Consider the following 24,111-nt stretch of genomic DNA (forward strand, 5'->3'; position numbering starts at 1 on the left):
CCAGGTATAACCTTTGCTATATAATTATTTTTTCTAATTAGATCCAGGTTAAAAAAAAAGATTCTTAATGAGACTCTACAAATAACTGTATTATCATGAAAAGGAAAGAAACTCAATACAAGAATTTTCCCTGAATTCTGAGAGGTCAAGGAAAACAACCGACATGTTTCATTTTAATTGTAAAAGCACCACCTACCCTACTAAGTGTTAAAGAAAGCTATAAGGGAAGAGAAAGAAACAACAACAAAACAGCCTGATTACAAAGGAGGCAAAGGATTTCAATAGACTTTCCTCCAAAGAAGAGAAACAAGTGGCCAGTACGCACCTGAGAAGATGCTCAAGTTCACCAGTCATTTGGGCAACGCAGAGCAAAACCGCAATCAGATACCGCTTCACCACCCCCCCCATGATGGATTTAAAAAAACAGAAACTAAGGTGTGCTGGTAAGCGAACTGGAACGCTCGCATTACTGGTGGAAACGTAACAGGGCGCCGCTGCTGTAGACACAGCCGGGCATTCCTCAAAAAAATTAAACACAGAATTACCATATCATCCAGCAATTCTACTTCTGGGACTTCTGGGTTTATACACAAAAGAAGGGAAAGCAGGGACTCAAACACACACGTGCACGCCCAGGTTCACAGCAGCATTATTCACAGTAATAGCCAAAAGGTGGAAACCCGAGTGTCCCGTCGACAGTTGAATGGGCACACGGAATGTGATACAGACATCCAACGAATTATTATCTGGCCCTACAAAGGGAGTACACTGTGACGCAGGCTACAACATGGCTAACCCTTGGGGACATCATGCTAAGTAAAATAAGCCAGTCACAAAGGACAAATACTGCGCGATCCCACTTACATGAGGCCCCTAGAGTAGTGAAGCTCCCGGAGACAGAAAGTAGAATGGCAGATGCCAGGGGCTGGGGGGAATGAGGAAGTAGAAGGTAGTGTATAAACTAAGGAGAGAGTTTTCGTTTGGGGTGATGAGAATGTTCCGAAGAGGCAGAGGCACAGTGGTAATGGTTGCAAACAAATGTGAGTGGACTTAACGCCACTGAATTGTACACTTAAACGTGGGTAAAATGCTAGCATATTTTACCACAATAAAATGCCATTGTATTTTCCCTAAAGGGAAAGCACAAATTGACACAAAATGCAGGCATGTGTGGGCATCCAGGACCCGTGGCGTATTTAATGTGAATGCGCATATGGCCGCTGAATTATCTGATAATAAAACCCAAAGGAACAGCCTCTCTGTAGTGCATAAAAATAATAGGCACAAATATCTACACACATACATACAGAACTGATCACACAGCTTGCAGGGCTTAGGGCAAAATGAAAATGAGGGCCTCTTATTAAAAATATGTATATGCGTATACACACATACATATATATCTGATTCAGTAAAAGGTATTTTTAAAGATGACATGCCAGGCATGACCTTGGTTGCCAAATTATTTGGTCTAATTATATCCCAGTAAAAAGAAGGTCACACTTCCAAAATGAAGTTGGCTCCACGTTTCAATGGGCCAGCTTATTTAAAAACTCTTCAGGTATCCAAACACCGTCCGTTCATGACTTTGATTTAATATTAAGCTAAGGTTTTACTTTTAACTAAGGACGTTGAGAATTATATTTAAGCTGATACACTATAGAAAGGATACGGTAATAGTTGATGTAAAACTTGTCAGAACTCTCATTCAGATTAGTGAACGCTAAATTTTATGCTTCTCTTAATTTTAACCGTGACACAGAAGTGATGTTGGTTCATGGGATCTATAATCCACTGGAGCCTCAGGAGAGGCAGTTCCTGAGACTACGCAGCACGCGAGGCCCTTCTTGGGCAAGTGAGCCCTTTTGGGTCTTTATGTGGAACAATCTCTAAAGCTGCCAAATATTCAAAATGTTAAAAACACGAATGCATAATAACAGCGTAAACGCGTCAAAGATTCCTTTTACTCATTCATGAAGGAACAGGCAGGGAGACAAGCTGACTGAAGGAGCATCTGAAGTATGGTGTTAAAGCCACTGAAGAAGAATGTGGGATAAGACAGCTACTGGGTTAGATTTTCAAAATTGGTGTATGTCCCTCCATAACCATACCCTTTGGGGTCATCTTTTCTACCAGGCAGAAATCATTCGTGTCTCCATCTGGCGGCATGAATCTCCAAGTAACCAGTGGATCCAGGTCCTGATCAATAGCAAACGGTGAGCCAAGCGAGGGTACGCATCACTGAAGAGTCCTTGGAAGAGCCTTCGTATCAAACTCCAGCACGGCAGTGAAAGGACACGCGTTCCTCCCTTGCCTTATTTTCACATCGTGGGTAACTGTTCTTAGCAAGGCAGGCGGCTGGTGCAGTTCGAAGAAGGAAGGGTGAGCAGGTGAGCCCAGCACGAGAAGGCAGATGGCTGAGGAGGCACGGGCGTAACAGGAGTGTCCTCGTAAGATGGCCCTTGGATCTGCAAGGCCCAAGGCGGCAAGGTTTCCTGGAAGAGAGCTGCGCTGTCTGCACCGACAAGGGGAAAGCTGTGGCACGACCTGGGAGCTGACTGGCCCCGAGCTCCTCAGGCAGGACCCTCAGAACCGCTCCGAGAGCTTTCTTACTCCGATTCCTCTCTGACCTGAACAGTCAGTGCGGGTCTGTGTCAAATGGACTTCTAACGTGTGGTCTAGAAAAGGCATTCCCACCGCTTTGCTCCGGTGCGCAGGGTGAAGGAATGCCAAACCACTGCCCCCTTGGAAGGGACCCCCGTGAGCCTTCCTTTGCTTGAGGAGGGCTGTCCCCGAGGCTCTCCCACTGCACACGGAGCTTGCTTCCCGATTCTGTCCACACCTCTACCCTCACCTCAATACCTCGTGCCAAACAATACTCTGCAGCTCAAATTCACCAGCCCCGTGCCAAAGACAACCCCCAGCAGCCCCCACCACATCGCAGCCCACACCCCTCAGGCTCTCTGCCTGCCTGTCTAATGCTTTCTGTCTCATCTGCCAGCCCACAGGTCCTTGTCCTTGTCAGTCCCTCCCTGACACTGCTCAGTCTGTCCTCTTCTGAGCATGCTCAGCTGCTTTTCTCCACCACCAGGCATCTCTTGGCTCTAGGTACCTCCCCCCTCTGACTAGCTCCCCGCTCTGTGTAATCCCACACCTCCAGCAGCTACATCCCACCGTCCCAAAGTACTCGGCTTTCGGCTTCTCTGTGTTCTACATCTTTCTTGGCTAAGGCTTGAGGCTTCCCCCTCCACTCTGCTTCAGGAACACATCCCGTTCTCCCCAGGGTTTCAAACGCACACCAGGTGGCCTGTGGATTAGACCTATGGTTCCCTGGGGTTATTCAGGACTTTGGGCCATTTCCAGATTGTCTTTGCAGCTGTAGCTTTCCCAGGCTGGCTGCAAGTTCCGCACATGACCCAAGGCTGGGGTGGGATTAAATGTGGAACCCCTCCCTCTGCCCAGGTGTCCACCTGCACCTCAGGGCCCTGGGGCTGGATCCTTGGAATCACTTCATCACCTTAGGTTCCCAGAATCCCAGAACAACCCTCTGTGATTCTCAGGACAGCTCTAAGACGGATCCAGGCTTCTTTCTTTTCAATCGGCCTTTCCAATTTTTGGAAAAGGCAGAGATATAATTAGGGGAAGTATCTGTGCCTGTCATCCAAAGCTTTTAGAAAAACCCACACAGCAAGAGCTGTGTTCACCACTTCTCCTGGCCTGTCAGGGACCAAAGAGGTAAACAGAGGGAAAAGGAGATGCCTTTCTGGCTTCCCTCCCTCGCCCCCAGCCAGCCCCAACTCTTCAGGCTACCAGGGGAACCCTCACGGGGCACAAGCTCCCACGATCCCTTTAGCATCAGCTCTCGGCTACACACAGGCCGCGACAAGTATTTGGGGAGCCTTTCCTCTGACGCTTCCAAAGGAATCCAGAGGCCCTGTCCATCCTGCTGGTCTTCCCCCAGGAAGGGTAGTTGTAGGGCTCGGAGCTGCTGGCCAAAAACTTACAGCTCAGGTTTGAGTCCCAGCTGTAGCATCTAACGGTCATGTGAATTTGAACGACTGACTCGTAACTTACCTCATCCACAGAGGGAATATTATCAAGGCCCGTCATACAGCAGAGGTGTTCTGAGAACCAAAGGAGGTTTCAATCACTTGGCAGACAATAAGCATTAGAGACATCTTAGTATTACCATTCATGGTAACAACACAATCAAGAATCATAGTAACATTTTAGGTATATCCTTGATACGCTAATTGTAATAACCTCTATTCTCTGAATGCCTATCGTGATAACAGATCTTAACAGGTTCTCAGTCCCCCATAGACTCCCTTTTCTTAACCTCACACAGTGAGCCTCTATTTCCCCATTTCTCTTGCCCAGGCAAGACATGCATTATTTCCTGAGGATTTTTGTTTGTCGCACCTTCTTTCCCACTTCCTCCCTAAATTCTCTCCGAAGACCCACACCTTGGACGGGGGGGCAGAGTTCCATACCATCGAGGCACGCCTCAACCCACTCTGTCCCTCCGTCCGGTGCGGCAGTTCCTTCCTCAGCTCCAGTGTCACCATGGCACCTCCCAAGGTGCACGGGCATCACACGGAGCAAAGGTTTTGTGACCAGGCACATTCTCGGAAATTAAAGTTCTTTTGCTTCGCTTGGAGAGAGTTTTCAGACTTGAATGCCCTGACATACATCACAAATTTCCAAGCGAAGGATGTAGAATGCTACTTCCCAAACCCATCTGGCCCTGGAACCCTTTTTTTTCCGGCACAGTATCTCACGGGGTCTGTGTCCCAGTGTGGACGCTCGTCTTCCCACATCAATGGGGATCGCTCTTCTGATCCTCTGCCAGACAAAATCTCACCCTGCAGAGAGGTTTCCTTCCACACTGAGCACCCAGCGCTGCCCGGCTCGCAGTCCTGTCATCCCCCGCCAACCTTAGCAAAAAAAGCCAAGGATATACTGTGGTGGGGGGTGGAGGAATGCAAGCAGGACTAAGTGCACAGGTCCCTCTGGCACCAGCCTCTCTAGAGAGAAAAATCCCAATCTGCCAGCGGGTCTAGACCTATGGGCTCCTTGGCCCTGGAGACCACCCAGAGAAATTCCCATCCTTGACAGATGAGGAGAGATTTATCATCCCATCCCAAGCAAGCAAGAAAACACTGATCTCCCGGGTAGAAAGGGGAAATTCCACCTTTCCTCTGAAACCGGTTTGGGAATTTCAATCCTACTTGGGGATCTGGGTTTCTCCTTCAATTTAAGTTTTCATTTCAGCTTGCATGCAACCATGTGTTGGCTGTGTGCCAGGTGCTCTGCTAGTCCCTGAGGGAGCCAAGGCTGCAAGAAAATTGTCACCAGGGGAGCACGATTTGCCCTTGAAGGGCCTGGTACACATGTCTTCTTTGTCTTGCCTTCTGTCTAACAGAGATTCTCGGAGCAGCCTTAGTTGTTGGGGGAACCAGAGCCTTGTCAGGCCACCGGGGGCCATCGTCCCTTTCTGCTGTGATGCTATGCCCGAGGGATAAGTCTGCAACAAATAGCCTAATTGCTCTCTGCTGACAACCCATGGCCGGGGGCAGAGATAACTTACCGTGAAGTTGCAAGAGCCTCTGCCCTGCACAAGCCCCTTCCAAGACCATGCCCCTGACATTGCATTTATAATTTAGTTTCTTTCCCTTATTCCTCAACAGAATAAGTATTGACTTCACAAATCCCATCTCCACCTTTGGTGGGTGAGAGGCCCACACCTTTCTAATTTGGTCCCATTTCATGGAAAGTTGATGGAACATGACAGAGGTTCCTGTGATCAGCTCTCGGTTGGGTACATTTGCGGAGAAGACTGTTTCCTGGCCAGGCACTGGAGTTGCTGGGACTGAGTCACTGGGACGGCCCCAGCACAGCCATGTGCACCATGGGACAACCGAAAGCCAGCCTCTGACCTTGAGCAAGCCAGGGTGCTCAGAATCCAGCTGGCCAGTGGGCTGAGCCATAGAATGAATGACTCTTTTCCTACCCAACCTCACTTTCAGGAAAGCTCTAGTGAATATTAGGAGTCGTCCAGCCCTTCTCACCCTGTTACTGTATGTGTATATTTCCCCCCAGACCTTATTTTTTTTTCTTGACATCGTGCAACTCATCATGGAGCTTCCACAGAGAGCAAGTAGCCAGCAGAGACATAAATAATGACCAGTGTTCCCCATGACAGGACTTCCTAGTCAAGTAACGGTTGTGTGTGACCAGCTTGGGACTCGTGCCCTTTGCCTCAAGCATTCTGACCAGGGTCAGCTTCCTGGGGCTCAGCCCCCCTTTGTGTCCTGAAACTTCAAAGCAAAATGCTTCATTGTCTCAGGCATGTCAGAACTCACTGGATTCTCTTTAAAGTTCTCTATAATCCATTTCCCCCACTTGTCGCTTCTAAGATAAAACAAGTTTCTCTAACCTTTTGCTGTAAAGCACGTTGGACAAGAAAATCCAACCAACGGTTTCAGGGCAGTCATTTATTTGCGCTCTTCCCCATCCGTTTGGGGATTAAAATAGAAAACAAAATCCATTCTACTGACCAACAGAGCAGCCTCTCTGGAAGCATGAGATGGTTCTGTGGGTGGAGAGCCAGTGCCGGGGAGACAGGCGGCTCGCTGCTAAGCAGAGCCGCCACCCTATAAAATAGGAGAGAGCCCCAATAAAAAGGCGGGCTTTGAAAAAGAACCCGCAGGGCCAGGTCTACTTGGTGGGAAACAGATGTGCTTGTGACGGAAGGGGGTCTGTGGGCCCCGTCTCTCACTCCCCTAACAGTACAGCTGCGCCTCATGCCTCGCTGGCAGGCCCCGCGTGGAGCCAGGGCCTGAGAGAATTGTCCCTTGCAGCCGTCAGTTACTGGCTGGGTGACTGGACATTCCCTGAGCTATGACCCTAATAAAAGTGTTCCCAATTAACAGGGAGAAGGGAAGGGACTTCAGATCCAGTACTTGGAAGGGACAGTTAGGAAAACATGTCTTAAAAGTGCATCCTCCTCTGCTTTGAGGGAAAAAGAATTGATAGCTTTCTGTCTTCACTGTTGAAGTCCTCTCTCTACAAAAAAGAAAGAAGGCTTCACGGACAAATGCTTCCCACATCAGTCTGCCTCCTGTCTGCTCCTTAACTGAACAAGGGTCACATTCTGCACTCAGCCACCCTCCGGCTGCTAAGACATGTGGGCTTCTTCTCAAGTTGGTCGTCGGGTCCGGGACCGGGGCACTGTCCTTGTCCTCTACATCGTGGGCCGGAGGTCACTGCTCATGCCAGCAGCTGTATCCACGTTCAGAAGACCCACTTCCGGTTCATGCTGTCTTTACGATACATTATATTTTTACACGAATGTTGACAGTCTCCCGGTTTTCTCCTCGGTTTACACTGCTGAGACGGAACCCGGGTCCTCATCCCGTCCCAAGTCCGCGACACAATGTTTACTCTGATTCTGTTCAAGCCTGTCTCCATATGGAGGTTCGGTTGATAGAGGTACCGTCTTCTTCGTCCCCCTTTTGACTTTGACCTTGTTTTTCTCTGTGCCACCTACCATACAGTGAGCACCTGCTCTGAGCCAGGCACCACGCTAACCGAGCATTACACACTCACTCGGTCTAATGCTCGGTCTCAACCAACCTCCATCAGAGAGGGAGGCGGTCTGAGCCCAGACAGGGCCTACAGCTAAGCCTGGTCTGTCCAGCTCCGGAGGCAGAGCTCCAGCCACTGACTGCAACAGCTTTACTCTCCTGCTGCCCCACTTACGAGCACAGCAGAAGGAACAGAGTTATCGGGAGAGGATCATGAAAGGTCCACACTCTAAGGGACCCCTGTGCCCCCAGACTAGTGCCATCTTCATTATACAACCAGAAGGAGTGAGTGCCAAACCGGCTTGCTCAGGGCCAGCCAACTTATTAACTGAAGATGGAGAGATAAGGTGGAGATCTAACAATGTTGCCAGCTCGTGATGCCTCTGGGAGAAACTTTATGGGGAAGATGCTGGAAACCATGACTGAAATTTGGGACTGAGGTTTGTATACGGATTGGTTTTTCCATGCTTCTCCTCTTCCCACATGGTGGAAACACTGACAGCTGTACAAGCACCCCATAAAAATACGGGATTTCTGCATGGAAGGTAAATAACATTGGAAGCTACTCTCTAACAGCCTTGTGGCTTTTCACATAATGTCTCCTGTAACTGTCCTTTACCTGCCCCACCTGTGACAACTGAGGTGACAGTAGCCTCATCTTTTTTTTAATTTTTATGTTAATTTTAATTTTTAAAAATTTACATCCAAATTAGTTACCATATGGTGCAACAATGATTTCCGGAGTAGATTCCTTAATGCCCCTTACCCGTTTAGCCCATCCCCCCTCCCACAACCCTTCCAGCAACCCTGTTTGTTCTCCATATTTATGAGTCTCTTATGGTTTGTCCCCCTCCCTGTTTTTATATTATTTTTGTTTCCCTTCCCTTATGTTCATCTGTTTTGTCTCTTACAGTCCTCATATGAGTGAAGTCATAGGATTTTTGTCTTTCTCTGACTAATTTCACTTAGCATAATACCCTCCAGTTCCATCCACGTAGCTGCAAATGGCAAGATTTCATTCTTTTTGATTGCCGAGTAATATATATATATATATATATATATATATATATACCACATCTTCTTTATCCATTGATCCATCAATGGACATTTGGGCTCTTTCCATACTTTGGCTATTGTTGATAGTGCTGCTATAAACATGGGGGTACATGTGTCCCTTCGAAACAGCATACCTGTATCCCTTGGATAAATGCCTAGTAGTGCAATTGCTGGGTCGTAGGTTGGTTCTATTTTTAGTTTTTTGAGGAACCTCTATACTGTTTTCCAGAGTGGCTGCACCAGCTTGCATTGCCACCAACAATGCAAAAGAGATACTCTTTTGGCATCCTCGCCAACATCTTGTTGCCCGTTGGCCATTACGCCAGGTGTCAGGTTGTATCTCATTGTGGTTTTGATTTGTGTTTCCCTGATGATGAGTGATGTGGAGCATTTTTTCATGTGTCGGTTGGCCATCTGGATGTCTTCCTTGGAGAAGTGTCTATTCATGTCTTTTGCCCATTTCTTCACTGGATTATTTGTTTTTTGGGTGTTGAGTTTGAGAAGTTCTTTCTAGATTTTGGATACTAACCCTTTATCTGACATGTCATTTGCAAATATCTTCTCCCATTCTGTCGGTTGCCTTTTAGTTTTGCTGATTGTTTCCTTTATTGTGCAGAAGCTTTTCATTTTTATGAGGTCCCAGTAGTTCATTTTTGCTTTTGTTTCCTGTTTGCTTCCAGAGACGTGTTGAGTAAGAAGTTGCTGCGACCATGATCAAAGAGGTTTTTGCCTGCTTCCTCAGTAGCCTCATCTTTTTATTTAAATTTTTTTTTATTTTTAGAGAGAGCGAGTGTGAGGGGGAAAGAGACAGAGAGAGAGAGAGAGAGAGAGAGAGAGAATCTTAAGCAGGCTCCATGCTCAGCATGGAGCCCAACGTGGGGCTTGATCCCACAACCTGGGCATCATGACCTGAGCTGAAATCAAGAGTCGGATGCTCAACCGACTGAGGCTCCCCGGTGCCCCAACAATGATCTCATCTTAACTTGAGATACAGACACTTCACAACACCTGGCCTCACTGCTGACGTCTGGGTTACCCCACAGCACAGGAAAAGCATGGCTGGAAATCAAAGGTATGTGGTGTGACCAAAATAAGCCAGAACTTTTCTGTGTCTCCTCTCTGTCATCCCCTGATGGGGGCACCTAGGTCCCCTCTTCCATAATGTTGGCACCCTACAGCAGAAACTGCTTGCAGTGAATGAAGTTCTCTCCATGTTTAGAGGGGAAACATATCACGTTCAAAAGTAAGTTGAGTCCCCTTCCCAGTCTTGGACCCAAGATTGAATCCAACCTCTTCACCCCCTTCAGCTGATCTCAGGCTAATTCCTCAAGCTCAAGTCCTAACTATATTTGCTCCTGGACCCTTTGCTGATAACCCAGTCCACAGCGATGTGCCCCCCACCTCCAAATCTCTCTGAACTGCTCTGGTATTGAGCCTGAGCTAGCTGGAAAGTTTTTTGTTTATATTTTTGTTTTGTCTTTTTTCTTTTCTTTTTCCTTCCCTTCCCTTCCCTTTCTTTTCTTTTCTCTTCTTTCTTTTCTTGCCTTCCCTTCCCTTTTCTTTCTTTTCTTTTTTCTTTTCTTTTCTTTTCTTTTCTTGCCTTCCCTTTTCTTTTCTTTTCCTTTCTTTTCAGTAGCTCCCATCACCACACCTGAATTTGGAGGCCCTTGAGGACCAAAGCCTAGTTCATCTAATACCCAGTATGCCTTATATCTAGCGCAGCTGAGAAAGGTCCTTGGGGATGATCCATCCATGACAACATTGCCATCTGTGCCGTGGTTCCTGTTTCCTGAAAGAGGGAGCCAGTGGCACAGGTTTATAAAGAGTCTGTCTCTCACTAGAACATTGGCACTTGTGGGGCAAAGAAAGCTTTTTATAGATTAAGTGGTGCTGCTTGGGACTTGCGAATGGGGGGCTGGGCCCAGTGAGGGGAAAGAAATGCTTTTTCTCTGCTTCACCTCTGTGTCATGAAGTTGTTCTGGACACTCTTGCCCATGGGGAGGGGGAGGGCATTGACTGCCGGGACAGAAGCTTCTCCAATGGCCTCTGATAGGAAATGCAGGCTAAGGGGGTCCCGCAGCAAAGGACTCAGCCTTCCTCGGCCGACTGCCCCAGGGCAAGTCCAGCCTGTTGCTCAGGCTTGTCCAGTGGGGCTTTGGCTTCTTTAATAAACTGTGTGGTAAATCTCACCCCCGCTGACATTTGTTGAGAAGACATTTCATGAAAAGTCCCAGTTGAGAAGGAACGCTGGCTGGGTTCAGGCCACTTCTGAAAACAAGCAGCTGCACAAAACCCCTGGGCGTTTCCGTCCTGTGACCTAAAAGGATGTCACAGGCTGGGCTGCGGACATGAGGTGCTGGGGGAACCACGGGGGACAGTTCACAAGGTGGCCTCTGACACTGAAGCGTGTTTAAGATGGGGATCCTGTTTGGGAGTAAAGGAATCTGGAATGTTCCCCTTAACAGCTAGATTAAACTATGTTGGCTTGTTGGTGTGCAATGAGCCCAGCATGATGTTAGGTGACACTTGAAACCAAAAAAAATACCGATCACTGCCAGAATAAGTATTTAAGAGGCAGGGTTCCTCCGGGCATGCTTAGGGGAGAGACAGATATGACCGAACATGGTCAAAAAAGGCCGGTGGAATTTGTGTGAAGTCTACAAGGATTGCGTACTAAGTACAGGTGTGTGTGTGTGTGTGTGTGTGTGTGTGTGTGTGTGTGTCTGTGTGTCTGTGGTGTGTGTCTGGGGGTGCATCCTAGGACCAGGGCATGGCCTGAGATACACAAGAGGAAATATGCACCATGTTTGGGGGTCTTACACTGTAAGAAGGTATAGCCAGCCAGAGACAAAGGGTGACTAGTAGCAGATAGGCAGAGTTTGTTATGTTGTGGGGCCTTGAATGACAAGCGAGGTAGTTTGGTTTTTCTCCCGTGACCAAGGAAGAACTGTGGGGGGCTGGGGCACATGGAACGGAACAGCAGGATAAGGGTTTTGGAGAGAGTCTGAAGGCAGAGTGCAGAGGGCTGCCGTCATGATTCGGGCAGGATGCTAGCCAGCAATGCTGTCCCCGAGACTGCTCAGCAGAGGACAGAGACAGCAAGCATCTGGGAGGAAGATTCAGTCTCCTACTAGCCCTTCCTGGAGAATGTGCTTGTTTCCCTTCCCAGCTGACTCCACACACACTGAAGAATTTGCGAAGGGTTTGGAAAAAGCATTGCTTTAGTCTTATTGTTCTTCTGTCCACATCCTCACAGCTTCCCTACTGTTCACCACATGGAGCTCAAACTCCTTAGCTTGCCTTCAAGGCATTTACCAGTGATTTTCATACTTTTTAAAAGCAGCATGACTTTTCTTCAAAGGTGACCTTAAAAACCAAGAGGTAATTGTCAAAAGCAGAGCATCTCTGCCCAAACCTGCCCACAGGCCTAGCACATTCTCCCTCTCCAGGCAGTCGACCCCCGTATGTTCTAGTCTCCAGTCCTTCAGCCACCACCCTGTCCCTATTCCCCCAACCATGGAGTCTCTGAGACCCCTCCCCAAAAAAACCCCAGGGCTTTGAACCCAGGTGGAACCCGTTTTCCTACCAGGTCAGTTTCAATCTGCCTTTTCTCCCATTGTTCTTCGTGCCCATCAAAGAGCTCCATCTTCTGCCCTAAACACACATTGGACCTTGGTATTCCACTGCTGCTGCTTGCCCTTACCCTGAAATGATGACCCCCATAGCATCTCGCATGCTTCCAAACCTCGCCATGTCCCACTCGTGCCTATCTTCTGCCATCATTGTCATCATCACCATCATCGTTACCACCATGAGCATCACCACCATCATCACCACCATCATCATCATCGAACAAAAGCTTTATTGAACACTTACAATACCCATTTAATGCAGATTTTTCTCATTTCACGTTCAGGTACATCCAGCTAGGAATTATTATTTCCCTCACTTTACAGACAGACAGGAACTAAAGTATAGAGTGGTTAAGTCACATTCTCGAGATTATCCAGCTAGGGAGCAGCTGAGCCAAGAATCAGACGCAGGCACTCCAACACAAGAGCTCTCAATCCCAATAAGCGCTCTACAGAGCCTCCACAAACACATATATGTAGGCTGGCTGATGGATGAATCACGTTGATGAGTGAGAGAATACAAGTAACAAAAGAAAAAAGTCATTAAAACATTCAGCAGATATGCATTATTCCTACCGTGTGCCAAGCACTGTGCCAGACTCCAGGCAGATGGTGGAGAAGGTGGACGCTATCTCCGCTCCCCTTGGAACTCAAAGTCTGGGGAAAGGAGTCACAGGTGACCATGGGTTTTCCAGTGTGAGTGATTCAGAGATGAAATGACAGTGCCACTGGGAGAGAATTCAGGAGGAGGAGTGAACTTAGAGGCAAGAAGATGATTTTGGCGGGCGGTCTCCTGAGATTTAGGTACCAAGGTAAAACAAATTAACAAATGAAATTGTTCAGCAGGTGATGGAGATACTGGCTGGGAGCTCAGAGAGAGACAGTGGTGGGAGATGTGGACCTGGGAATGACATAAATAATGCTGACGCCCAAAGATAGGAGCCTATACCAAGATTAATTTGGAAAAAAATTAAGTCGAGAGCCAGAAGCCAAGCCTTGGAGAAAGTTCCAGAGAGGATGGACATCTCCTGAGAGAAGAAATGATCACAAGGTATCAAAGAGGCCAAGAACTGAGGTGTGAAGGAGAGGACAAGGTGGTCAGCAGTGTCAAAGATCTCAGGTCAAGCAACCAAAAAGAACACGAGTTCTTTCCATTTCACCTTGAAGAAAGTTTTGCTAAACTCTAAGAGCACGGTTTTAACAGAGGTGTGAGGGTTAATGACAGGTTACAGGGGGCTCGTGTGTGTGTGCGGGGGGGATGCATGATGAGAAAAAGGCAATAGCCATTTTCTAAAGTCACATCACATTGAGACACTGGCATGAAAAGAGAGTAGTAACGGCCAGTTAAAGGAATGAAATACCGGACAAAATCAGTTTTACTAATGATGTGACCTGACCCATATATAAATACATTTAACTAGGACAGTCACTAGATTTAAAATAGAACTCTTTAAAGCCATGCCAACTAAAATGGAACCCCCAGAGTTGACCTACACAAATCCCAGGAGTTCCTACTTCAATGAATGGTGGTCTCTGCTCTCTGTTTTCTGTTTGGGATCATAACTTAGCTTGGTCGCTTTCTTCCTTTTATAACTAAAATTTTTAAAATAAAAGAAACAATCTGGTTAATCCCCCAAATGTATTTTTCCTTAGGGAAACATTTACATTCTTATGACCCCAAATGCTAAGCCAATAAAAGCAGGAGCAGAAACCATTATTCATTGTTATCGGCAAAAAAAGCAGAAGGGAATGAAAGGCTCAAAGAATTTTGGTGTTTTGGGGGGAGAAAAATGACTTTTTGTCTTTGTATTTTTATCTCGTCTGCCACCATAATTTAGATAGACAGAAAACAGGCCTGGCAATTGGCCGCACACATAAGGCCAAATAGCGCATTTCCCAGAAGATTTAGAAAAAGACCACTGGGGCTTCTTTATAAAAACCTGACAGACTTAGACGTGGGACCATGGGAGATCATGAGAGAGAACTCTCTCTTGTTGAAAGAAATTGCTAAATTCAACACCAGAGTGCACTGACTTGGGAACCATGAAGATACAATCTTTCTAGACTACTCATTACACACTGACCTCTGTTCCAACTCAGGCCCAGACAGTACAGCAGTGGGCAAATCAGAAATAATGAAACAGCAACAGCCTTGAGGAGAGGCTGGGGCAACCGAGGTCATCTGGGCTGGAAAAAGAGGAAATGGAGAAAAAGATATGGATCACATGAGTAGCTGTTAGCTCTTTCAGATGTTAAGAACCAAACAAGAAGAAATGGTTTTAAACTCCCACAAGAAGTCTTTAGCTTGAGATTAGGAAAGACTTTCTGACCATCTGGTTTGTAAACATTGCATTGCTAAGGGTCATTGACATTACTCAGGTTCAAATCCCATATCTTCCTACGTGATCTTGAGCAAGTTATTTAACCTCTCTGTGCCTGGATTTCCTCCAAAGCGGGAATTCAGTAGTAACTGCGTTGGAAGGATTTCATGAGTTGATCCATGTACAGTGCTTAGCAGAGGAGCACACATGACATCACCAACACCTGATGAGTCACCGTTGTCATCATCTGCTATACCCAAGCAAGCATCGCCTCGGCCCACAATATCAGATATGAAGGAAATGTATTACGATTTTTCTAAAACTAACTCAATGTCTATTTTAAGCCCCCATTTGGAGGAAACATCTCTGGCAATTCGGGGCCACCTCCTTTCCTCGTGCACGGGGAGGGATGACTTCTGTGTGGTCAAGGTGTTGGGGGTGGGGGGACTGGTGCAAGTCTTGTCCTGGGGTTGTCGTTAGTCCACACCAGCATCTTCACAGATCCACACAGGCACCTAGCATCCTTGAGGCCTCCTTAGGCCCAACTCTCTTTCAGCTATTTCCATGGTCTGCTTGGGAACAGATGGCCATGGGATCCGGAAAGCTCCTCATAGGACTCCAGACCTGAGCGGCCATTTCTATTTGGGGATCTAGTCACTTCCCCAGAGCTGGGTGTAGGAGCGGTGAAACCCATGATCCCTCTGCCAGCTGATTTCTCCAGGACCTTTTATTCCCTTCCTTAGGTCTTGACCAGAGAGAGCAGGGGCTGGGACCTACTTGGTTTGAGACCCCAAACTCTACATACACAGCTTACTTCTGCTCTGAATCACTCCTCCCTGTGAATTATAAGGATAAGTGATGGACTGAAGCTTTGGTTAGCTCGCGACATTATCCCACTGTAGTCTGAAGATATTAATCTTTCTTTCTTTTTTTAATTTTTTTAATGTTATTTATTTTTGAGAGACAGAGAGTGAGCCATGGAGGCACACACGTTTCTAGACTGAATTTTAACCTACCATTTTCTACAGACTATTTTATTATTGTTTTCTTTTATTTATTTATTATGGTTTCTAACCAAACAGTAATAATACTCAAACCAGAAAATTTGGAAAATCCAAGAGAACATTTAAAAAAGCCAGTCATGTTGGGGCGCCTGGGTGGCTCAGTCGGTTGAGCATCTGACTTCAGCTCAGGTCATGATCTCACAGTCTGTGAGTTCAAGCCCTGCATCGGGCTCTGTGCTGACAGCTCAGAGCCTGGAGCCTGCTCTCTGCCCCTCCCCTTCGTGTGTGTGTGTGTGTGTGTGTGTGTGTGTGTGTGTTCTCTCCCTTTCTCTCTCTCTCTCAGTATAAATAAATAAACATGGGGTGCCTGGGTGGCTCAGTCCATTGAGCGTCCAACTTTGGCTCAGGTCATGATCTCACGGTTCATGAGTTTGAGCCCTGCATCTGGCTCTGTGCTGACAGCTCAGAGCCTGGAGCCTGCTTCAGATTCTGTGTCTCCCTCTGTCTCTGCCCCTCCCCCACTTGTGAGTGCGCGCACGCGCTCTCTCTCTCTCTCTTTCTCTCTCCCTCTGTCTCTCTCTCTCAAAAATAAATAAATAAACACGGGTGCCTGGGTGGCTCCATCAGTTGAGTGTCAGATTCCGGCTCTGGTCATATCATGATTTGTGAGTTCAAGCCCTGCATTGGGCTCTCTGCTGACAGATCAGAGCCTGGAGCCAGATTTGAATTCTGTGTGTGTCTCTCTCTACCCCCGCCCCCCCCCAGCTCGTGTTCTGTCCCTCTCTCTCAAAAATAAATAAATATTAAAATTTTTTAAAAAATTAAACACTAAAAATTATATATCAAAAAGTAATATGAATAATAACACAATAACAACTATTTGAACAGTGCTAGTGATGTGCCAGGCACTGCTCTAAACATTTTGTCCATATTCACTCACTTAACTTCATAGTAATATCATGAGATACACGCTCTCATGATCTTCATTTTGCAGATGAGAAAACCAGGGCATAGAGAATAAATAACTTGCCCAAGATCACCCAGCTGGTAAGTGAGAGGGTTGGGATTCGAACCAGACTGACTTCAGAATGCATGCACTAACCATTACACAACACTGATGAATGGATAGGAGATGGATGGATGGAGGACGGTGGATGGATAGATAGTGGACAGTAGATGAACGACGGTGGATGGACGGACAGATGATAAAGGATGGAGAGATACTGGGTGGTAGGTGGAGGGATGGAGGGAGGCAAGGATAGATGACGGATGGACCAATGGGTGGTAGTCAGATGAAGGCACTAGGCCAACAACGGCTCAGATACCTCTCTTAGGTACATGTGACATCAATATTTAAAATTCATGCTCTGAACACAAATTGTGGTTTTTAACATTCTTCTGTTTCAAAATGAAGTGGAGGAGGGTCCATTAGGAGGATTACAGGCTCTGAGCTGTGTAAGAACTCAGCCTCTAGTGTATTACACCTTCCTTGGAAAAGAAACACCCCCGCCACTTCTCGTGTAAGCCTCCGTGGAATGGAAGCAAAGAAGTTACACTTTTCCAAGAGGAATTAATCCCAGAAGAGTTCCTTCAGAATGTTGGATACGAAATGTTCCTTTAGAGCCAAGACTAACACATATCTTACATAAAAGTGAAAAGAATATTTCCAGTTACCCCCCAAACCATAGATTTCTGTCTCTAGTCAACAAGCGCTTATCTTAAACTTCCAAAGAATTAGATGAGCTCTCCTTAAATTTTATTCTCTAATGAAGAGACCAGTTTGAGGTTCGCCAGCTCTGTGGCTTTGGCATAGCAGTCACCAAACCTCAGTGACAGGCCTGTTTTCCATCCTCATGATAATAATCTTCTCACTACCAAAATTTTTCTCTAATAAAAGTGGTTTGTGCCTTACTCTTAGCAGACTCCTAGAGCCTGATTAGATAAGAAAAAAAGGAAAACACTGTGGCTCTAGGGAACTGAGTGGGACTGAGTGCTTACTCTGCCCCAGAATAGCTCACATGCCCCAAGAAACCACGAGCTTTGAAAAACTTAACCTTGGTGGATTTTCAAAGGTGTATACATTTGCCCTTTTCTGATGTGTGTTTCAGAGATAATAATTGAGTTTTATTTCTTTTTTTAACTGTTCGATGGATAGGTCTAATTAATGTCATTAGCGTTTTCCATTGGTCTGGAATTTGTGCCTCAGTGAATTTAATTCTCCATTTCGGTTAGGTCATGTTCTACAGAATTCTGCAAGGTGAACAGCAGTGGGTGGAAGGCTGGTACATGATGTGGGCTCAGTTACTTAGAGCCACAAAATGCTATACAAGTCACTGGACATCTCTCAGCTCCAGCTGTCTGACTGGCCACATGGAGATAATGTTGTTCACTCCACCATGTAGGTATTATAAAGGATGTATCATCGTCAAAGCTGGTGGCAAAGTGTAGCAATTAATACAGTTAAGTAACAAATAAGAGGCATTCTGTTAAGCAGAAGAAATCATGATGAAGTAACATTTCATCATTATATTAACATGGCTTTGAATCTACAGGGTAGGTTATAACCAAGCTTCATATACCAGAGACAAATCCCTCTGAAAATATCAGTGAGGCAAACAACAAAATAATTTACCATCATATGCAAGTAATACTAAAAATGAGTTTCTATTACTGGTAATGGCCTACATGACCTACATTTAGGTACAACATCATGCCAAAAAACCTTTCCTTTACTCTTAGAGTGGGTAGGAGGGAGTAGGTCGGGTATCCTGGTCTTATCACGTAGAGGGGGCATAGATAGTCAGGGGGCCATCAGTGGCCTTTTCTCAATTTTAGTTCTTTACAAAAGATGGGGGGGTATTTATGAGGGTGAACTAGCTGGAATTTAAGGTAGTTGTGGTTTCCAAGAGAGTTTAGAGTATCAAAGAATCCATAAGCTTTAATTCCACCCAATCCCCTTCCTCCCTGCAAATAACATTCTCCCCAGAGATGGCCGCATAAACTGCCAGGAACAAGTATGTTCTAGAGCCATCAGATTTTCTTCCCTGGTACTGTGTCAGAGTCTGCAGCCTGGTCCTCTAAAGGCTATTCCCAGTGTCCTAAGTACTATTTAGGGCCTCAAATACCAGCCAGATGAGCCCTGACCTCAGAAACCCCTGGGACTCTAAAGATGCTTTGTCCACGTCCAAATGACCAAAGGAGACACCCCACCCCTCCTTCACAGCCTCTTGTCACTTAAGTAGTATCTATTAATAGCTCTTCCCAGTGAGCTGTGAATGGGCCCAGCGCATGAATTTCCAGCGTCCCTTGCTCTAGCTAAGACAGAGAAGGATTTAGGAATCATAACACGTGAGGGAAGGCTGAAGGAGCAAGAAATAAAGTCTTAATGTGCTGATTTTAGACACTTAAGGGCCTTTATTATAAAAAAGGAATTATCTTGATTTGGCATGACATCAGCTAACAGAATGGGGACCAATGAGTAGAAGTCCTGTGGAGGCACATTGTTGGCTCAGTATTAAGAAAAACAACCTTTAGCATCAGAATGGACTGCCTCATGAGGTAGAGTTCCTTAGCACTAAACGTGTGCACGCAGAGGTACTCTGACCACCTATTAAGAGGAGTATCTCGTACTGAAGAGAAATTTGGTCTAAAAGCTGGACTCCAAGAGTATGAGGCCCTTTCCAATGGAGACACCGGGATTCCAAGTTCATTAGTGAGTTTTCTCGGACCTGGAAATTCCCCCATCATTTCTTAGGCCAGACCTCCCCTTTCGATCTTTGCAGAAAGCCTTAAATGAGAACAGTTCACATTCTCTGGATGTCATTCTCCCCACCCAGCTGAAAAGGTGACTATGACAGACACCCACCTGCGAGATGGGGTTCTTATTACTGTCCCTCGGGGCAGATGCAGGAGGCCGGTCAATGAGGTTAGCATTTCCTCATTTTCTCAGAAGCCCACTGCTCTTGTATAACCTTCTTTCTTCCCGTAGAACGAAGGAATTTGTCGAGTTCATCACATCTTTCTCAGGAGTATACGGAGACTAAAACAGGGCCTGGGCCGCAGTAGGTACTCCATAAACCTTTGTTCAAAGAATGGATAAACACATTTTAAAACCAGGAGAAAACAGTGTACCATGCTTGACCCAACAATTAAATATCTTAGCCATTCCCGACCCACCTGTAAGATAGAGACAGATATACTAATGGTGCCTTGCTTTTGGGTTGCCTTTAGGATTAGAGGGTATGCAATGAAGGTAATGTGCTTAGCAGGGTGTCTGACACATAATCAAGGTTTAAGCAATGCTGGCTCCCCTCAGCACTGTTATTCTGTTATTATTACTTTTATTTTCAATAATAACCATCCGGGACGGGGTAGAGAAGACAGATATTTAACATTAGGACAGAACTTCTTTCCCGTTACCTCTTACATCACATCATATCACTCCATCTGGAGCTAGCAAACTATTTCATGACTTTGAGGAGGAAAATCCAGGACTTCAGCTAGCAAAAGGAAGCCTTTCCTTGCTTCAGAGTCAGATTCCTCAGAGCACCTGGGACCAATGCTCACTGGTAATTCTAGAGCCAGCTGTGACATTGTCCATGTGGATTTACACATGGAAATGAGCCTTGGGCTTCAAAGGGTGCCAGGGGACGTCTAAGAAGACTGTATATGGTGAGTACTTGCTGGAAAGCATCATAAAAGAATGGGTCTGTGATTTAAATTTCCAAAAGTACTTATCGACAGTTGAGACAATCTGGGAAAACCAAAACATGTATTTTTAAAATCTTGCCAATTCTAGCTATGGGCTCTGCCAGTCCCTCTGGATGGGGCAGGACCACTGTGTCTCCCTTTTATGGGTGATATGCCTGTTGGACCCGAATGAGGAGGAAAATGGAAAAATGAGGAAGGCACGACATCTTCCCCAGTGAGCAGCCTGCACACACATTTAGAATCAGCAGTAACATCTTTCCTTTGTGCTAACATTCCAGCAAATGACCTTTTCTTTATTAGCCGTGAAACTCCTGAAGTGTTCTGCTGATTAAAGACTTAGTATAGAGGCAAATGATTTATTATCATTTTTTTTTTAAATTGCAAAGGCCCAAAGAGATTCTATTATTTGTCAGTAGCCACAAATTATTCATTTGCTAAGTGGCGTGAGAGGCCTATAATCCAGGCCCCTAATTAACCATGAAACCATATGCCCTGGCAATAAAACTTCAAAAATTATCTAGTTACACCAATGACTATAAGCACTATACAAGTACTTGATAAAAGCTCCAGGACAGCCTGGATGTGACTTATTAGCAAATTATAAACCAAGCCCTTTCTAAACAGGCGGGTAACAACAGGCCTTTCAAACACCTTTTCAGCATAACTTATTCTACCGGGTCCTGCTATCGCATAACCACAAGCACAAATACAGTCCGCTCTCCCTTCTTTACGGATTCAAGATGGTGTGTAGATAGCAATTCTCAAAAAAGGGTTCTAGGAAGGTCAGCTGTGCTCTTCTCATTCATCAAAAGAAACTGAACTGTGAATACAAGTAATGTACTTAGTTTTAGACTACTTACGTGATTAAAACCATATCCCAGAAGAGAACTTGTAGATTTATCTTTTATTAAGTGTAGGTGGTCATGACATTGTTGTCCTAAAAACAGAAGTTGTCTTTTTTTTTTTTTAGCTGATCTTCCCAAGTGCTTCTCAAAAGTAACTGCTTCAATGTTCCCCAACTGATGTGAATTTAATCTAAATTCTATGATGAAGAGGTTCATTGTCATTTGCAATAAACCTTTGCCTCTTTATTTGCCCAACATGATGGCCATCTGACATCCTGGTTTCCTTCTTCTAGACCTTGGCCAGGACCCCAGCCATTGTTAAAACAGCACAGCGTATTCATACCTAATTTCAGTGGATGGTTGTCATCAGATACTCATGTAGTCCATTATCCCGCAAAAAAAAAATTCTGGTGGCTATACTATTAAGCAATTATTAATTAAATGGAGTGTGATGGGATGCTTAAAGTGACCCCAAGATTAAACTCTCATTTGGACCTTGTTTGATGGCTAACAACCACTATCACCAATTTGGAGATATTACAACAAAACTCTGCTGCTGACAAAAATATTAACCATGAATGATGAAAATTTTCAGCTGGGACCAGAACATCTGGAGTCCATTAAAACTGGAAGATTTTCCCTCTAAGTCCTGATTGCCAAAGTTAGAACCAACCACCCAGAAACCGTGGCCCTCATGCAAACTCAATGTTTATGTTTCATTAAAAATGATTTCAAGGATTTACATCTTGCTCTACATGGCCCAGTTCCCACAATTACAGCCTCTAATCTCACTGGACATATCCTTGTGCACAGCAACGTTCCTCCTCTCTCGGGCTTGGAAAGAGGAGCTTCCTGGGGAATAATTCCAGATTCCTTTTTTTTTGTATCTAGAGGCCAGTCAAGAGTCTGAGGAGCACAGCATCCTGAGATAAAGGAGGAGAAGAAAACTAGGATTCAAGACCCCACAAATCAATACTAAAATGTAAAAGACACTATGCTAGGATTTGCTCCCAAATATATAATAAATCTATAAGAAGCAAGAAAAATGACTAATGGAAGTTATATAATTTCAGCTATGTATTAGTGTTCTATTGTTCTCGTAACAAATCTCCACAGATTTAGTGGCTTTAAAACAACACAAGTTCATCATCTTGCAGTCTGAAAGTTAGATGCCCGACACAGGTCTCACCAGGCTAAAATCAAGGTGTGTGCAGGGCTTCCTTCCTTTGTGAAGATTCTGGGAGAAAAATCTACGTCTTTGTCTTTCCCAGTTTCTAGAGGCTGCTCACGCTGCTTGGCTTGTGACCCCTTCTTTTATCTTAGAAGTCAGCAAGGTGACACCTTTCTGACTGCTCCACAGGTACATCTCCTTGATTAATTTGGGCCTAGCCACATAATCTAGAAAAATCTCCCCAAATCAAGATCCTCAACTCAATCACTTATGCAAAATCCCTTTTGCCATAGAAGGTAACATATTCTGGGCTCCGGGGATCAGGATGTGGACATCTTTGGGGTGGGGCATTATTCTACCTATCCTAAGCTACTTCTAGACTCCAGATAGTAAAGAAGTTTGAAATCCAAATTTCACCCATCTTCTCCCTCCTCATCATTCCTTTCAGAATTGAATTTTAGCCTGTTGCTTTTACCCTAGGAAACAGGAAAGAAGTTTTCACTGAAAAATGCCTTAAACATAAAGCAAACCCAAGTTTGAATAGTCCACAATTAACTTCTTAGCTGAAAGTTTTCCAAAATTTTCAGAGAGACAATTTATTTATTTTCATTTTTTTAGAGTTTATTTATTTGGAGAGAGGTGGGGAGGAGGGGAGGGGCAGAGAGGGGGAGAGAGAACCCCAAGCAGGCTCCACAGCTGTCAGCACAGAGCCCGACACGGGGCTCCCCATCTCATGAACTGTGAGATCATGACCTGAGCTGGCACCAAGTGTGGGAAGCTTACCGACTGAGCCGCCCAGGCACCCCTGGACACCTTAGTTGTTAAAGGGACAGTGCAGCTATTAAAAAAGCAACAAAACAAAGCAAAACAAAACAAAACAAAGCCACAAATATGATTTTCCCTATGTTTTCTGCTGCGAAGAGTGTTACCAAATATAATCTTCACTTATTCGTTCAACAAATACTTGCTGTTTACCAAGGCCTAGGTTCAATGCTATTTTGTGGATTTTCCTTACAGCAGCTTCCTATCTCTGAGAGTCTAGCTGATATTCTCCCACTCTTATGACCTTAAATATTGACTTTAGTCAAGGGGTATCTGGGTAGTTAAAAAAAAAAAAAGACAGAAAAAGAATGTTCTAGTCTGTCCTAAAGACAGCTGAGTTGAACAACAAAATAGGAGGATGTTCTCTTCTGAAGACAGCCGAACAGCTGTTCCAGCAAATATTAGGTATTCTTGCCATGAAAAATAATGCATGAAGGGTAAGTGAGCCATGGAGGCACACACGTTTCTAGACTGCATCTTAACCTACCATTCCCTACAGACTATCTGTCAATCTATCTATCTATTTATTTATTTATTATGGTTTCTAACCAAACAGTAATAATATTCAAACCAGGAAATTTGGAAAACCCAAAAGAACATTTAAAAAAGCCAGTCATGTTGGAGCGCGTGGGTGGCTCAGTCGGTTGAGCGTCCGACTTCAGCTCAGGTCATGATCTCACAGTCAGTAAGTTCAAGCCCTGCGTCAGGCTCTGTGCTGACAGCTCAGAGCCTAGAACCTGCTTTGGATTCTTTGTCTCCCTCTCTCTCTGCCCCTCCCCTACTCGTGCTCTGTCTCTCTCTGTCTCAAAAATAAATAAAAACATTCAAAAAAATTAAAAAAAAAAAAGCCAGTCATGTTATACGTCAGTTATATCTCAATAAAGCTGGGGGGCGGGGGACAGTCGTAAGGCAACCATAAGGTAACAACTGACAACATAATATGTTTGAAACTAAACTCTCA

General features: G+C 45.3%; 1 long non-coding RNA gene across 2 annotated transcripts in view; it reads right to left on the reverse strand.

Annotated features, from left to right (window-relative positions):
• Positions 1–24,111, reverse strand: part of LOC122240257 — a 52,364-nt gene that overhangs the window by 13,181 nt on the left and 15,072 nt on the right. The window contains exons 2-4 of one of the 2 annotated variants that reach the window (XR_006219709.1): positions 19,468–19,680; positions 4,075–4,124; positions 1,945–2,495 (exon numbers count right to left, since the gene is read on the reverse strand). This is a non-coding gene — a long non-coding RNA (uncharacterized LOC122240257). Of the gene's footprint in view, positions 1–1,944; positions 2,496–4,074; positions 4,125–19,467; positions 19,681–24,111 lie in introns of those variants that run through there. The other variant, XR_006219710.1, reaches the window with a different exon arrangement.

Source organism: Panthera tigris, chromosome B4 (genome assembly GCF_018350195.1).
Source record: "Panthera tigris isolate Pti1 chromosome B4, P.tigris_Pti1_mat1.1, whole genome shotgun sequence".
Lineage (NCBI taxonomy): Eukaryota > Metazoa > Chordata > Mammalia > Carnivora > Felidae > Panthera > Panthera tigris.